Raw genomic sequence first — 17,122 nt, forward strand, 5'->3', positions numbered from 1 at the left:
GTGCCATAGAGGCCATCTAGTCCAACCCCCTGCTCAATGCAGGATCAGCCTTGATATACTAAGAACAAGAATAAAAAAACAGAAGCCATCCAGCTGAAAATATAGCAACTTGTAGTTGATCAAACTGGTAGTTGATCAAAAAGTTGAGGGCAGCAGGAAAAGAAGAAGACCCAACAAGAGATGGATTGACTCAATAAAGGAAGCCACAGCCCTCAGTTTGCAAGACCTGAACAAGGCTGTCAAAGATAGGACATTTTGGAGGACATTGATTCATAGGGTCGCCATGAATCAGAAGCGACTTGACGGCCCTTAACACACACAAAGTTGATCAAATGTCTCTCTAATTCCAAAGGCTGAGAGCAAAGCAAAAACACAATAGTCCTTCCATGAACAATACAGATTTCTTCTGATAGATTCACTAAAGTCAACAGTACATGCAAGCTAAATTGTAGTAATATTAGCTAGTGAAACTTCCCTGATTGTTTTTCCTCCAGCAGCCAAACTGAAGTATTTCCAACACAAGGCAAAAAAGAGTAGGTAGCCATATTGGTCCATAACAAAATCCAACAACAAAAGTCATGTAATACCTTTTATAAAATAATGTAATACAATGTGCAAGCGTTTGAGGTCTCCCGAAATCTTCATCAGGCTGGATGTATTTAAAGACACACTGAGACATGGTGTTAGAACACAGCTACAACATGACTGTACTGGAACAAGAATTCAGGATGGGATTAATTTGAGCTACATGTTCTCCTATGTGATTTATAGTCGTTACTTTATTTAGGACTACACATTGAGGCCTTCTGCCTTAGCATGGCCTCACTATCTTGAATGCAGTAACATTATTTTCCCCCTCTAATTTGATCAATTTGTGATTTGGGGGCCATTAACAGAACTGGATTAGGAAAACAAGCCTCTGCTCAATGAGCATTACCCTCCAAGAAACCCAGAGCACCAAGAACACAGAATCTGGATCCCAAATATTTTGAAGTATGATCATCAGTTGGTAGGCAAAATTAAAAGGAAGACAAGGACACAAGAGACTGAAATGGTAAATCTTTATGATATGAGAAGGGTAGCAACAACAAAACTCTGGGTTGCCATCTCTGGGTTGGGAAATTCCTGGAGATTTGCCTTAGGAAGGCAGAGTTTGAGGAGAGGGAGATGGGTAGGAACACAATGCCATAGAGTCCACCTTCCAAAGGTACCATTTTCTCCAGGGGAACTGATCTCTGTTGCCTGGTGATCCGTTGTGATACCAGGAGACCTCCAGCCACTACCTGGAGGTTGGCAATCTTTCTGGAAGAACATGCAGTGAAAATTTATGGGACTGCAGAAAGTAAAAGGGTTTTGCATCTCATCTTCTATGAATTAATGCTCTAAAATTAAGGATGGTATGAAATATCACCAGTTCCCTGCCAAGACGGCTATAGTATGCATGCTCTGTGGCATCAAATCGTGTCTCTGGATTTATTAACATCATGTTGCACAAAACTGCAGTACTGCAGTCAAAAGCTCTGCACACGACCTGAGTTCGATCTCGACGAAAGTCAGTGTCAGGTAGCCGGCTCAAGGTTGACTCAACCTTCTGAGGTCAGTCAAATGAGTACCCAGCTCGCTGGGGGTAAAGGCGAGATGACTGGGGAAGGCACTGGCAAACCACCCCGCAAACAAAGTCTGCCTTGGAAACGTCGGGATGTGACGTCACCCCATGGGTCAGGAATGACCCAGTGCTTGCACAGGGGACCTTTACTTTTTTTGCACAAAACAGGCACTATGTGGCAGGTAGCCACAGTTTATGGAAAGCACATACGTGGCCACAGTTTATGGAAAGCACATTACAGTTATCTTTCATAGATTTCTGTACTTCTCCTCTAAAAGCAATTTCCCCCTAGTTTTAAGGGGAAATCCAAGCAGAAATGTCTGCTTCACAGCATGGACAATTAAGATGACCTCCACTTTATTTCTAGTTTGGCTATTATAGCTTTAACAGGCTGCAATCCAGAAGTGAATTTCCCCAACATGGAGGTGATCTGGGAAAGTTGTCTCTGTTGAATGTCGGCGTATCACGCTTTTGTTTTTAAGGCTTTAGCAGGAAAAAGGAAGGAAAAAGTTGTCCTGCAGACAACTACTTATGAGCTAGTTCTCCTTTGCAAACTACAGCTTGATTAGATTTCTCAACCCCATGCACCTCCAGCCAATTGTTTTCTTATGCTTCCAGAGCATGATAGTTAGCATTTGAATGAGGGTGGTTAAGCTTTGTTTTACAATTATCTCAAACAACACAGAAGGGAACAAGGTGTGGGAGGTGCTGCCTCCATGTCGCCTGAGGCTATTCTCTGCAAGGCTGGGCTAGTGAGGCAGCAGCAACATCCTTGGAACTATAAATACAGAGTCTGCAAATATAACTTCTATAGACTCTGCAAGAAAGAAAGAAAGACATTCGTATGACAAGGCTCTTTGTAAAATGTGTTTCCAGAATTGTGGTGTTTTGTTGGCTTATTGATTCAAGAAATGCACTTTCTGGGTAGTAAACTGGGCACTTTATGTATTTGGGTATTTTTGTGACATGTTCGGACATGTATTTTAAAATGTATTGTATGTGTACACATGACGCAACTCAGTTCACTATTGGAGAGGATTTAGTGCAGGATCATGCAGAAAGTTGGGTAGTGGTGACCATGTAATTTTGGAATTTAAGATTTTGGGGAAGGGAAAAGCTGTACATGATCAGAAATATGGGTTGGAATTTAGAAAAGCTAATTTTAACACTCAAAATTATGCTGGGTGGAATCCCATGGTCAGAAATACTCAAGAAGAAGGGGGTTCAAGAGGGGTGGGAGTTTTTTTTTTTAAGTAAGATACTGAAGGCACAATCACAAGCGCTTCCAATGAGAAGGGAAAATGGGAGATACCTAAAGAAGCCAGAGTGGCTCCATAAACAGCTTTCTAAAGATCTCAGAATTAAAAAAAAAATACACATTTAGGAAATGGAAGGCGGGCCATATAACCAAGGATAAATATAAACAAATAGCCAGTACTTATTGGGAAAGTATTAGAAAAACTAAAGCTCAGTATGAGCTAAAGCTAGCAAGAGTTGCTAAACACAAGAAAAAAGCAAGAAAAAGAACAAGTAAGTGGTAAGCCCACTGCACGGAGAGGAAAGTGTGGGATGTGTAAGATTTTAATTAATTTAATTCTAGCATATTGGAAAAATGTTATTTTTCTATTATATTTGTAAGCTGTGGTTATTTATATAAGTCAGTAAAAAATAGTCCTGTCTAACTTAAACTGAACAAAGCAGGTGATCTTTCGTATCTGGTACAGGATATCACCAAATAACAGATGAGATCATATACATGTGACCACAAAATGAGATCAGAGTTAGGGTGGATTTGAGAGGAGGAGATATTCAAATCCTCTTAGAACAAAGAACTCTGGAAAAGTATAAATATGAGAACTAGGCGGAGTCTGTTAGGAGACTTTCACTTTTGAACCCGAAAAGGGCTGAAATGTCTTCCTCTTTTGCCTGGCAAAATAAAAAAAGCTTTTTTCTCCCTTTGCTTCTTAAACCTGGTGTCGTCTCTACTTTGTGATAATAAATCTGGTCACAAAGGAAAGTGTATATTTACATCCAACAAAAGTGGAATTTTAACAGGTGATGGAGAGGGCAGAACTGCTCAGTTCCTACTTTGCCTCTTGCAAGGGAATGGTGCCCAACCTGGCAAAAAGAGATGAGGAAAGGGAATTGCAGCCTAGGATAGGGATGGGGAGGTACAGGGTGATTTAAATGAAATCAAGCCCACAGGGCCAGATAAATGATATCTGAGTTACTGAAGGAACTTGCTGATGTAATTTCAGATCCTCTGTGCATCATTTTTGAGAATTCTTGGAGCACAGGTGAGGTGCCAGAAGACTGGAGGCAGGCAAATGTTGTCCCCATTTTCAAGAAGGGGACAAAAAGGATCCAGGTAACTACCGACCTGTCAGCTTGACATCTATAACTGGAAAGGTTTTAGAACAAATCATCAAACAGTCAGTCCTTGAGCATCTAGAGAGGATGGCTGTGATTACTAAGAGCCAGCATGGGTTCCTCAAGAACAAGTCATATAAGACTAACCTTATCTCCCTTTTTGGGAGAGTTACTACTTTGTTGGATCAGGGGAATGCTGTGGATTAGTTTATCTTGATTCAATAAGGCTTTTGGTAAGGTTCTATGTGATATTCTTGTTGACAAGTTGGTAAATGTTGTTTGGATCCTTCTACTGTTAAGTGGATTTGTAACTTGTTTGACAGATTGCAACCAAAGAGTGCTTGTTAATGGTTCCTCATCCTTTTGTAGAGGGGTGACAAGTGGAGTGTCTCAAGGATCTGAGGAGCGACAAGTGGAGTGCCTCAAGGATCCCTCTTGGGCCCTGAATTGTTCAACATCTTTATGAATGTTTTGGATGAAGGAATTTGCAGATTATACTAAATTGGGAGGGGTAGCAAATACAGTAGAAGACAAAATCAAGATTCAGTATGATTTTGACAGGCTAGAAAACTGGGCTAAAACTAACAAAATGAATTTCAACAGAGATAAATGTAAAGTTCTGCATTTATGTAGGAAAAATCAAATGCATAATTATAGTCCGGGTAAAACATGTCTTGGCAGTAGTACCTGCAAAAAGGATCTCATGCTGGATCTTCCTCTTTTCCTGCTGCCTTCCATAGACTGGGAAGGGCAACTGTGAAGGAGCTTGAAAAGATTCTTAAGTGTAAGGATGTGTTCCTGGTGACCAAGATTTTCCATAGACTCCTGTCTTCTCATAATTTGACCAAAATGTGATAGCCTCAGTATAGTCCTTTTAACTTCTAGGGAGAGTTCAAACTAGATTTGATCTAGAATCCACTGATTTGTCTTTTTGATGGTCCATGGCATCTGTAAAACTGCCTCCAAAACCACATTTCAAAGGAATCAACTTTTTTCCTGTCAGCTTTCTTCATTGTCCAACTTTCACACCCATACATAGTAATAGGGAATACTGTGGTGTGAATTAACTTGATCTTGGTCACCAGGAACACATCCTTACACTTAAGAATCTTTTCAAGCTCCTTCCCAGTCTCAATCTCCTTCTGGTTGCAGTCTCCATTTTGGTTAGAACCAGCGTGGCGTAGTGATTAAGAGTGGTGGTTTGGAGCAGTAGACTCTAATCTGGAGAACCGGGTTTGATTCCCCACTCCTCCACGTGAGCGGCAGACACTAATCTGGTGAACTGGGTTGGTTTCCCCACTCCCACACATGAAGCCAGCTGGGTGACCTTGGGCTAGTCACAGCTCTCATAGAGCTCTCTCAGTCCCACCTACCTCACAGCGTGTCTGTTGTGGGAAGGGGGAAGGTGATTGTAAGCCAGTTTGATTCTTCCTTAAGTGGTAGAGAAAGTTGGCATATAAAAACCAACTATTCTTCTTCATCATCTTCATCATGGAGCCAGGGAACAGAAAGTCTTGACCAATTTCAATTTCTTCATTGTCAACCTTAAAGTCATGTAATTCCCCAATAGTAATTACTTTTGTCTTCTAAACAGCTGTAGTTCTGCTTTGGCACTTTCTGCTTTAACCTTCAGCAATAATCATTTCAAGTCTTCACTATTGTCTGCCAGTAATGTGGTGTCAGCTGCATATCTCAAATTATTAATGTTCCTTTTCCACCAATTTTCACCCCACCATCTAAATCTAATCCATCTTTATTTATGATATGTTCTGCATATAGATTGAAGAGATAGGCACCTTCCTTTTGGATTGCCCTACCCTTTGAGTCATGTCTGGAGCCTACATTACAGCCCTTAGGTACCAAGCCAAAATATTTCTGTTAACCCAGGCTTTTCAGTAAAGGGTTCCATCTTTTCAAGCTGCTTTTCTGATCTTTTTGTACCATAAGGGCTGTTTTATAGGTATCATTTCAGGCTGCTGAATGTTGTCATTTTTTGCTTTTTTTAATACTGGAATTTTAAAACGATGTAAAAGGAATAGAAATAGTCTAGATAAATGATGTTTCATCTTGTTGTTAACACAAAAGTAAATCCTGCTGGGTTTAATGGGGTTTAAAAAGGCAAAGGTCCCCTGTGCAAGCACCGGGTCATTCCTGACCCATGGGGTGACGTCACATCCCGACGTTTTCTAGGCAGACTTTTGTTTTACGGGGTGGTTTGCCAGTGCCTTCCCCAGTCATCTTCCCTTTACCTCCAGCAAGCTGGGTACTCATTTTACCGACCTCGGAAGGATGGAAGGCTGAGTCAACCTTGAGCCGGCTACCTGAAACCAACTTCTGTTGGGATCGAACTCAGGTCGCGAGCAGAGTTTGGACTGCAGTACTGCAGCTTTACCACTCTGTGCCACAGGGCTCTTACTTTAATGGGGTTTACTACCATACAAATGTGCAGATAGGATTGCACCTGAACACAGGAAGTTGCTCTAAACTGATTCAGACCATTAGCCTATAGATAGGGTTGCCAGCTCCAGGTTGGGAAATACCTGGAGATTTTGGAGGTGGAGCCTGAGGATGGTGGAGTTTGGGGAGGGGAGGGACTTCAATGGGGCATAATGCATAGAGTCCACCTTCCCAAGCAGCCATTTTATCCAGGTAAACTGATCTCTGTCACCTGGAGATCAGTTGTAATAGTAGAAGATCTCCAGTCACCACCTGGAGGTTGGCAACCCTACCTATAGAGCCTAGCACGGTATACTATGACTAGCAATGAATTGCAGGGTCTGAGCTACAGAGCATTCCCAGCCCTGCTATCAGAAATCCGCTTACCTGGAAATGCCACCCACTGAGCTTGGAGTCTTTTTGCATACAAAGCATGCTCTACAAGTAAACTGTCCACCATCCCCACTTACTCTGGAGAACTGTCTTTAAAAGTTGGACTTGATTATATGAACACCTCCCAACCAACCAACAACAACAAAAGCCTTCCATGGGCCTCAGAACGTCCTGTTACTGGAAATCTTGCCAGTCCTTTAACATTGCTGTAATAAATTATTTTGTATGGAAATTTCAAGCAAGAACTAAAAGAGCCAGCCTGGTGTAGTGGTTAGAGCAGTGGTTTGGAGCGGTGGAGTCTGATCTGGAGAACCGGGTTTGATTCCCCACTCCTCCACATGAGCGGCGGAGGCTAATCTGGTGAACTGGATTTGTTTCCCCACTCCTGCACATGAAGCCAGCTTGGTGATCTTGGGCAAGTCACAGCTCTGTTAGAGCTCTCTCAGCCCCACCTACCTCACACACGCACGAAGCTGCCTTATACAGAATCAGACACTTGGTCCATCAAAGTCAGTATTGTCTTCTCAGACTGGCAGTGGCTCTCCAGGGTCTTGGGCTGAGGTCTTTCACATCACCTACTTGCCTAGTGCCTTTAACTAGAGATGCTGGGGATTGAACCTGGGACCTTCTGCATGCCAAGCAGAGGCTCCACTGAGCCACAGGGTGTCTGTTGTGGGGAGGGGAAGGGAAGGTGATTATAAGCCGCTTTGAGGCTCCCCTAAGTGGTTGAGAAAGTCAGCATATAAAAACCAACTCTTCTTCACCCATATGCAGCATATTAATGAATAAAGCATTTGGCATTACATTTTTAGAACACATTCAAGAAAACAGCCGAACTTTATTGTTTGCTGTGACTGGTGAAAGTACATGGGATAGCTGTACAGCTTAGATGAACCAAGCGTTTTTCTATTGGCTCTCTCCCCTTTTACCACTCAGCTCTGGAGGCCCCGCGCACAGGGCTCTCCCTCTTGAGCCCTCTGGCCTCACTCCTAAGTGGATCCTTAGCTGGCCCCCACCATTTCTCACAGTTGTGCCTTCCAGGAATTGACAATCCAACTCCATTCATTACACACTTGACGATCCCCCCACCCCAATCTTGGATTTGCCTCAAAATCTGATCAAAAAGTCCAGTATGCTTATCATTATGGGATCATACTCTGTTCATCCATTTCTGTCTCACTGGAGATAGAACTGCTTTTAAATTTTTATTTTTTTTAAGAAAGCAATGCAGAAAAAAAAATAACAAGCAATCTTATGTATGTAAGTGTGCTCAGGATTGCAGAATCATTTGTGACTGAGCACCGCTGAACACAAGCGAGGATTAGGTGCATATGCCCAACAGGCATAGGATCAGGCTGCACCTCAGGAGTGTGTTTCCATAGACTGTGAAGGGCTGTCCCAGCTACATTTCTAATTAGTATCTTTTATTTCTGTGCCAGACTCTTGAATCTCTTTAGGTCACTTGTGGATGAAAAGATGGAGTGCCTGAGATCTACTTCACCTCTGCTGTGCATTGTTGTCTTCTCCCATTCAGCTCTCCCTACGGAAGAGATGGGGGTGGGGGGTAGGCAGCAATCTCTCTCCTTATCTGGATTTCTTTCTCTCCCTTCAAACCTTTCCTCCAGCTAACCCTGCCCCACCTTCCCCTAAACCAGATTAATCAGCTATCACAATCAGACAATCAAATCATCTGCCACTCCTGCAGGCAGATTAATTCAGAACACATTAGCTACAAGTACAGAGGATTGTGTTTCAGAGAACTGTTGCTGTTGTTGTATGTTTTTAACTGCTTCAGCAAAACACATGAAGCTGCCTTCTACTGAATCAGACCCTTGGTCCATCAAAGTCAGTATTGTCTACTCAGACCGGCAGCGGCTCTCCGGGGTCTCAGGCAGGGGTCTTTCACATCACCTATTTGCCTACTCCCTTTAACTGGAGATGCTGGGCATTGAATCTGGGACCTTCTGCATGCCCACAGTGAAATAAAGATGGTGGAAATATATCTTTATTTAAAGATGCTTTTGCCCACCGTTCACCTATATAGTGATGCTTCCCAGGACCTCCTAGAACAGGTTACATGCATCTTTTGATGCACGTGGGAATGAGAATCCCCATTTGGGCCACTCAATGTTCCATTTATCTAGTGATGGATCTACTTATTCATTTATACCCTACTTTTCTTCATGAGGGGGCACAAAGTGGCTGACAACATCTGTTCTCCATTTAATTCTTACAACCACCCCTTTGAGGTATGTTAGGCTGACAGGCCCAAGATCAACCAGCAAGCTTCCATGGCAGAGTTGGGTTTTGAACCAGGTTCTTCCAGATCCTAGCCTGACACTCTTAACTCAGGGGTGTCAAACATAAGGCCTGGTGGCCGGATCCGGCCCCTTGAGAGCTCTTATCCGGCCCGCGAGCCAGCTGAGGCAGCCACCACCACCAAGTCCTGATTGGGGCTGGCGAGGCATGGCCCGGCCCGAACGAGTGACATTTATGTCACATCCGGCCCTTGTAACAAATGAGTTTGACACCCCTGCTCTAACCACTACATGATGCTGGCTCTTGATCTAATGCAGTGGGTTCCCAAAGTGGGCAGTACCACCCCCTATGGGGTGGGATTACCTAGGGGGGGCACTAAGAGGCAAGGGGGCAGCAGGGGGGGCGCTAGAGGTGGGTCCCTTCAACGGTGTTGTTCTCAAATTTACAATAGATCAAGCTATGGCACCATGCTGGCAAATTTGGTGGAAACTATCAGAATTTTTTTCCAGACTTCGAAGAGCTGGTACCACTGGATCAGGTTCATCAGTTTTGCTGAATAAATTTCACCTAAATGTTTTAATTTTATTTTGAATAGATGTGAAATTAATTGTTACTGTTTTGAAATTTTATTGTTATTCTTTAGTGCATCATGTAAACCCCTATTTTGAATAATGCTTTTTATAGGATAGGGTAGGGGATGCGCTGGGGTTGAGTTTGTGGAACCAAGGGGGTGTGTGGCCCAAAATGTTTGGGAACCACTGATCTAATGGATCTAGATCAATGTCTATTGAGTTTTGCACATGCCAGAAGCCCATACAGGTCCCCATGCATGCGACCAGAGAGTTGAAGTCAGTACAAGTCGCATGTGGATGGCTTTCATAGTAATCTGATCTAAAGATACAGGGGTCTAAAAATGTCCTGGCGTAACCAAGTTAGCACTTTTTGTTGAACAGCTAGATTTGAGTCCAGTGGCACCTTAGAGACCAGCATTATTTTTTGGGAGTATAAGCTTTCGAGAATCAATGTTCCCTTCATCAGATGGATCTGGACTTGAATCTAGCTGTTCTACTTCAAACCAGCACAGCTAGCCACGGAAACATTTTGTTGTGTAAACTAATCAATTAAGTGGTATCCTTTGCCTGTGCAATTGCAAGCTTTCCCCCATCCCTGTAATTGACAGTTTGTGCAAATTGTATGTTTTTTAAAAAAAAAATCAACAAAAGACTGTCCATGCCACAAAGGGTACCTACATTTCCAGGAGCCTTTTTCAAAGTGTAGATGTTTAATGCCCATTCTGAAAATGCTTTCTTGCTCTGCAGTGCCTAAATTACATTTTAAAACCCCGTTGCTTCCTGCCACTCTAATCTCTTCCTCTTGATATCTGATGTATTTATGAATGCTCACCAGGCTGGTTTTTAACCAATCACTCTGGTGTCATACAAACTGAACACCTCCTAGGGTTGGATATGCCTTGCTTTATTCATAGCTTTATCTGTTTGACTCTTATATGATACCTTTTCTCTCATCTTTTCATCTCATTCAGTCCCAAAGTTGTATCCATCACCTTCACTGTCCATACAGTTGCCAACCTCCAGGTACTAGCTGGAGATCTCCGGCTATTTCAACTAATCTCCAGCAAATAGAGATCAGTTCACTTGGAGAAAATTTCTCTGCTTATTTACAAGGCCGGCTCCTCCAGTTAATGGAACTTTTAAAAGCGCAGAGTCCATAAAAGGGGTACAGCATTTTGAAGACTTATAGCTCTTGATTCACAGCTCCATTTTACACTTGCATCCTGATAAGCTTTGTGGCTTTGGTCCTGACAGAGAAGTCAATCCTAAGCCAGTTATAGGGAACGGGTGGGATGTGGGGAAATTAATAGGACTTCCTCATATGTACATGTGTTTAAGACCTTGTTTCTCTGTTTTTTCACCATTTATGGAAATTGAAATACTAGTAGAATAAAGATATGTGCCTGTACCTAATGGCTGCATGATCAGGAAAATTATTCAGCGGTAATAAGGAAAGCTGCAATCTTTGAATGTTTCCAGCTTTGAAGTAAACCCCACTGTGCTGTCTTACAAGTTAAGTGTGCATAAGACTGCAGAAACTCTATGCACCCTTATCTGAGAGTAAGAACAATCAAAGTGAGTGGGTCTTACTTCTGAATAAACAACCAGCAGTCCAGGCAGCATGTGAGACACAACCTTTATTTTCACCTGCTTCTGAGAATGCAGTGTTCAGTCTTCTGAGTCACACAAGACCCTTATTCCAAAAGGAGTTCTAGTTCTAAAAGACTGCATCTTAAACTCTTAATGAATCAAAACAGCATAGCAGCAGGCATGTATAGCCTGTAATATGTAGGGTTGCCAACCTCCAGGTAGTTAGCAAAAGAAACGGCACTTATGGCTAATTAATAAAGAGTACTACTCATAATTCAACAAACCAGAATGATATAATGTGCTATGAATATAAATAAACGCATATGCAGAACAACAATCTAAGCAACAGTCCCAGAGCTACAATATAGGAAACACTGTCCAAGTCATGAAACTAATATAGTCCAAGAATGCCAAAAATAGATGGGTTTCCGGTAGCCAGTCCCATTTAGCCTAAAAGGCTTCAATTCTGGCAGTCCCACGACGATCAAATGTGAATTCCTTAGCACATATGTTCTAGGACGCAGGCATCTAGCCTCTCATCTTCCATAGGGAAGAGGTCAGGTAAAAGCAGATAGAGATCAGTTCACCTGGAGAAAATGGCCGCTTTGGCAAATGGACTCTATGGCATTGAAGTCTCCTACCCCCAAACCCCACCTTCCTCAGGCTCTGCCCCCCAAATCTCCTGCCAGTGGCAAAGAGGGACCTGGCAACCCTAGTAATATGCCAAGCCTAAAGCTAGCCGAGTACTCAAATATGGCAGCCTACAAGGCGTTTCATAAACCTCTTGCTTTTGCCGGAGTCTCTGCACAAACAGGGTGGTTCTGCCAGGCCTCAGCACATGAGTGCTGGCTGCATTGTGGTTGGTGGTGGGTCGCAAGGCTGCACAGGACTAATGTGGCCACAAAGTACCTACCTACATGTAACAAGCACATCGGAAGGGGGAAAACAGAGCCATGTGATATATTTTCTTGGTGGTGGAAAGTGCCATCAAATCACAGCTGATTTGTGGCAACCCCATAGGGTTTTCAAGGCAAGAGACATTTGGAGGTGATTTGCCACTGCCTGCCTCCACCTGGGCTGAGAGAGTTCTCAGAGAACTGTGACTGGCCCAAGGTCACCCAGCAGCCTTCATGTGGAGGAGTGGGGAATCGAACCCAGTTCTCTAGGTTAGAGTCTGCCACTCTTAACCACCATACCATGCTGGCTCTCTTAATAGATTTTATTAGGACTAACCAAAATTACACAAAAAACACTTGTAAGGTTTTAAAGATCTCCAGAAGTCTTTATCGGGCTGTATGTTAGAAACAAAAGGTGGTGTGGTGGGCAGGACAAAAAGCCTTAATACCATGGCCTGATAGATATGTTCTTCTTCCTTTTTGTTTTTGGATTTTGCTTTGGACCAGCATAGCTACTTCCAACCACTTTCTATTAAGCAAAATCTGATTAACAGAGCCACGAAAGTCATTTTTTTAAAGGAAGGAAAAGCAGCTTTGGGAGTGATTTGTGTGATGTGCCTGGTGTGTGTGAGTGCTTTACCCTTTCCTCACCGACTGCTTCGTCACTTCAGAGTTCCTTTCCTCCATGGTGTTGGAAACATGTTTTCGAAGGGGGGGATGGGAGGCAATTTGGAGCAGGAAAAGTGATGGGGCAGAAAAATACATTATCAGGCCTTTCCAGTCTCTACCTTCCCTTCTCCCTTTCTTATTCATAGCCATGAACTGAATGGTGTTAACACCTGTCAGGATATCTTGTTATAACAAGGATGGTAACAACCTCGTACTGTGTTAATGGAGCCCTTCAGTTCATACATTTGCTCCAAAAAGTACTATAGAATTAGGTACACTTAAGATCCATTAATTTAAAGGTATCTCTACTTACCAGGAAGTGAGTTCCATTAAACTCAGTGGCCCATACTTCTGAGTAAACACCTTAGTTGGCATCTCTGTGCGCATGATTGCGACAGCCCTGCGTAAAATAATTTCCTTTAAAAAAAAAAGAAAAAGCATTTGAACTACTTGGTTTGGCTTTGTGTTGACGAACACCAAGAGTAAAATTCTCCAAAACTGGCCTGAGAAGCATTCCCGCACTGCTTCTTTTTGCTGGACTGGAGCCTCAGATTTCGCCTCCGAAGATTTTACGTGGTAGGGAGAGCTGCAAATTATAAGAAAAGGCGCAGCGACTCCTATTTCCCTCTTACCAAAAAGGGGCACCCACCCTTAAAAAGATTAAAGCTCTAAGAACCCCCTTCCCCAATCAACTGGAAGCTGGCGTACACCCCTGTCAGGTTTTTCTTATTATTATTTCTGGTGGCATCACGCAAACCTTCGATCGCCTCAAGTAAAGCAGTCAAAAAGGGCAAGAGTCCAGGAGCACCTTAAAGACTAACAGAAATATTTTCTGGTAGGGTAGGAGCTTTCGTGAGCCACAGGCTCACGAAAGCTCCTACCCTACCAGAAAATATTTCTGTTAGTCTTTAAGGTGCTCCTGGACTCTTGCCCTTTTTGACTATTGCAAACAGACTAACACGGCGACCCACTGTGAATTATCTAAAGTAAAGCAGTGTAGAAGTTTTTTTTTTGTTTTGTTTTTTTTATTGCATTTCCCCGTGATCCAGCTCCGAATTAAAAAGTTCGCCCGGCTGCAACTCGCCTCTCTCTTTCCTGAAAAGGGAGGTGTGTTTGGGGGGGGGGGGTTGTTGTTTTTTTCTCTCGGTCCCGGCTGGTACCACCCACCTTCCGCCTGTGGCCCCCTCCCCCACATTTCAAATCTTGGGGGGGGGAGGGGGAGAGCGAGCGAGCGGATCCCTCCCCAAACTGGCTGCCCCCGCTCTGCCCTCCTGATGCGCGGAGCCCAGCAAGCCCGGGAGGGAGAGGGGGCTCTGACGTCACCCCGCGGAGGTAGTTTCCAGCCCGAGCTGTCAGTCCGTGTGTCAGGTTAGGTATTAAAGGACACGTTCAACAGCTCTCTCTCTCTCTCTCTCCCCCCCCCCGTCCACCCACCGCCCCCTCCTCTGCAGCAGCCGCGGCACACAAAGAGAGTTGTCCATCTCCCCGGCCCCGCCAGGATCCAGCATCAGCTGCGAAGGCTGCCTCCTGCCAAGACCTGGATTGAAAGTCAGCCAGGAGGGAGGTGGGTGGGAAGACACGGCGAGGAAGAGAATGAAGCCCACCAGGAAAAGTGAGTGGGGGGGGGGAAGTTGCTCGTTGGGTTTTTTTTTTGTTTTTTTTTTCGGAGTTGGGCCCCCTTTTCCGTGCTGGGGGGAAACTTCTTGGAAAGCGCGGAGTGCTTTGAAAGTTTTTTTTTGGGGGGGGGGGAGCGCTCGATTTGCAAGGCGAAGTCCCCCCGGGGGGGGGGAGTTTTCGTGCGCGTGCGGGCGTCGGGAATGGAGCACCCTCGTGGAGACCGGGTCTGTTCTGTTTGCGCGTGCTGCACACACAAAACAAAAAACTCGGGAACTTTGCAAAAAGTTCGCGGGGGGGAAAGCACGAGGGAAGGGAGAGGGAGACGCGGGGGGGGGGAAATGCCTTCCAAGCACTCGACTGTGCCGGGGGAGCGAGAGCAAAGGAGCTAAAGCGAGCGAGCCGCGGAAGGGAATCTTTTGTTCGGTCCCATTTCTTGCAACGTTGCGGGGGGGGAAGCGAACCAGACCCAACTCCGGACCCTTCCTTTGTCAGCGGAAGAGTCCTTCCCCCCCCCCAACCCCCGAGATGAAGATATATGCAAAAAAACCGAGCCCAGGTTCTGTTTCCCCCTTCCACTTTTGCATGTTCGCTTTTCTCTCTTGATCCCAAAATGGCAACTTTCCCAATTTTCAGTTTTGCAAAAAAAAAAAAAAAAACTCCTCCCTCTCCCCATATGCGCCCCTTTCCAGACTCGCGGTTTTGGGTGTGAGTTTTCGGAAGGGGGCTTCCCCTCTCCCCCCCCCCGCTTTGCAGAGTTTATAAAATGACAGCTGGGGGGGGGGCGGGGAGAGAGAGGCGATGTGTTTGGAGCAAAACCGAGGTAACGCGTGGGAGGGGGGGGGGCGCGCAAGTTCCTGTTTCTTTTGGAACAAAGAGAGCCCTGTCTCGGCATCTGTCACTCAGGCCGAGAGAGACAGAGAGAAACTTTTTGTGTGCGTGTGCGCCTTCCTGGTCTTCCGATTGCTTCTTTCCGGGAGGGGGGGGGCGAGGGACCCCTCTTCTAGGGGGGGCGGCCCCGCTCGGCTCGTCCAAAGCTTTGTCCTTTGATCACCCCGTGGAAAGGGGTCGGAGGAGGAAGAGACCCGGGGGTAAGAAGGCAGCAAACATGGAGTCCCGGTTTGTTTGGGGTGTGCGTGCGCGTGAAGTGAGAGCTGCAGGGATTTAAAGAAAGGGGGTTGGGGGGGGGGAGATGTCGGGGTCGGGCTGGCCGGGCTCGCCCCTTCTTGGCGTCCCCCTCGAAACTTTGATCTGCCCTCCTCCTCCTCGAACCGGCGCGCTGAGATTAAAACCAACTCTCGCATTTCTTTTTGTTGCAAACTTAGGACACGTGATGGGTCTCCCAAATTTTCATTTAAGCCTTTGATGCCTTCCCCCTTTCCTGCTTGAATCTGTCTTCGATGGGATCCTCTCTGTTTGCCTTGGCTTTGCCGCCCTCTAGATGCACATTCCCCCCACCCGTATTGTTAAAACCCTGCACGGGGGGCTTATTGTTGAGGTCTGAGAATTCAGATGGGGGGGGGGAAGTGTGACTAGAAAACGGCCGATCCGAGCCAAAACCTCCCCTGCGTCAATGGCCTTTGTGTAGGAATGAACCCGGGAGAATGCCGCTTGTTGCGGGTGCAACTTCCTTTTTGCTAGCTTTTTCGGGTTTTTTGGGGGGGGGTATTTGCGTAGCAAGCGGGAGGCGCGGGGCAAAGCACGCCGCGTCCCCCAAAACGTGCTCCGGAGCCGAGTCTCGCCGCTCCTTCCTGCATTGCTTTGCATTTTATTATTATTTCTTTCTCCCCTCCCTGGCTTTGGGCTGGATCGAGCACTTCCCATGTGCAGCTGGCGGGGTGGGCAGCTCCCAGGGCCTGGAGGAAACGGCGGGGGGGGGGGAGAGAAAAAGCTCCTCCTCTGGGCTGTTTCAAGTCTGTAACTCATCAGGGGATGGAGGAGGAGGAGGAGGAGGATGCCTCCCTCGCGTAGCCAGCGACTCCCCCAGAGCCCGGTGGCAACTGCGGGAGTAGGGCGAGGATCCCTTTGCTCTCCTGGAGAAGGGAGTGGGGTTTGCATCTCAATGGACTTGCATTGGCCTGGTGTTTGTGGGCTGGCTTTGCGGAGGGGGGGGCGGGGAGAGAGAGAGATCCCGACCTGTTGATCTTTCAATGCCTTCCTCCAAACAAACCCGACCACATGTCTGGGGAAAAAGGGCAGGCGAGGGAACCTTAAGCAAACTAAGTCTGGCCGACCGATTTGCTCACCAGATTTATAACTGGCTCCTCGCTTTCCTTCCCTCTTTTCCCACTTTAAAGTGTTTTTTTTTGGGGGGGGGGAAACTTGCCTGTAGAGGTGTGCTAAAGAGAAACATTTGAAGTATCTGCTGGATGCTCTTTGAATATACTTTTAATTTTCCGGCGCATTGTGTGCGCTCGCAGGAATAAAGAGTTGGCTCCTGGCCTCTTTTTAAATCACTTTAATGAATGAATTGTAGATAACCCAACAACTCCAGTGACCCATAACCCTCCCCCCATATGGGGGGGGGGGATAATGCACAGGTTTATTCCCTGGAGCGATGCACAAGTGTTGGATATGTCCAGAGGGTTAACATTAATATATATATATTTTTAAATCCTGGTTATCCTTTCCCACAAAGCTTGTAAAAAATGAAAGAAACTGAAGTGTTGCTCGTTACTACAAAGGATTACTTATTTCAAAACATGGCAACTCTGGTT

Source organism: Euleptes europaea, chromosome 2, assembly GCF_029931775.1.
Source record: "Euleptes europaea isolate rEulEur1 chromosome 2, rEulEur1.hap1, whole genome shotgun sequence".
Lineage (NCBI taxonomy): Eukaryota > Metazoa > Chordata > Lepidosauria > Squamata > Sphaerodactylidae > Euleptes > Euleptes europaea.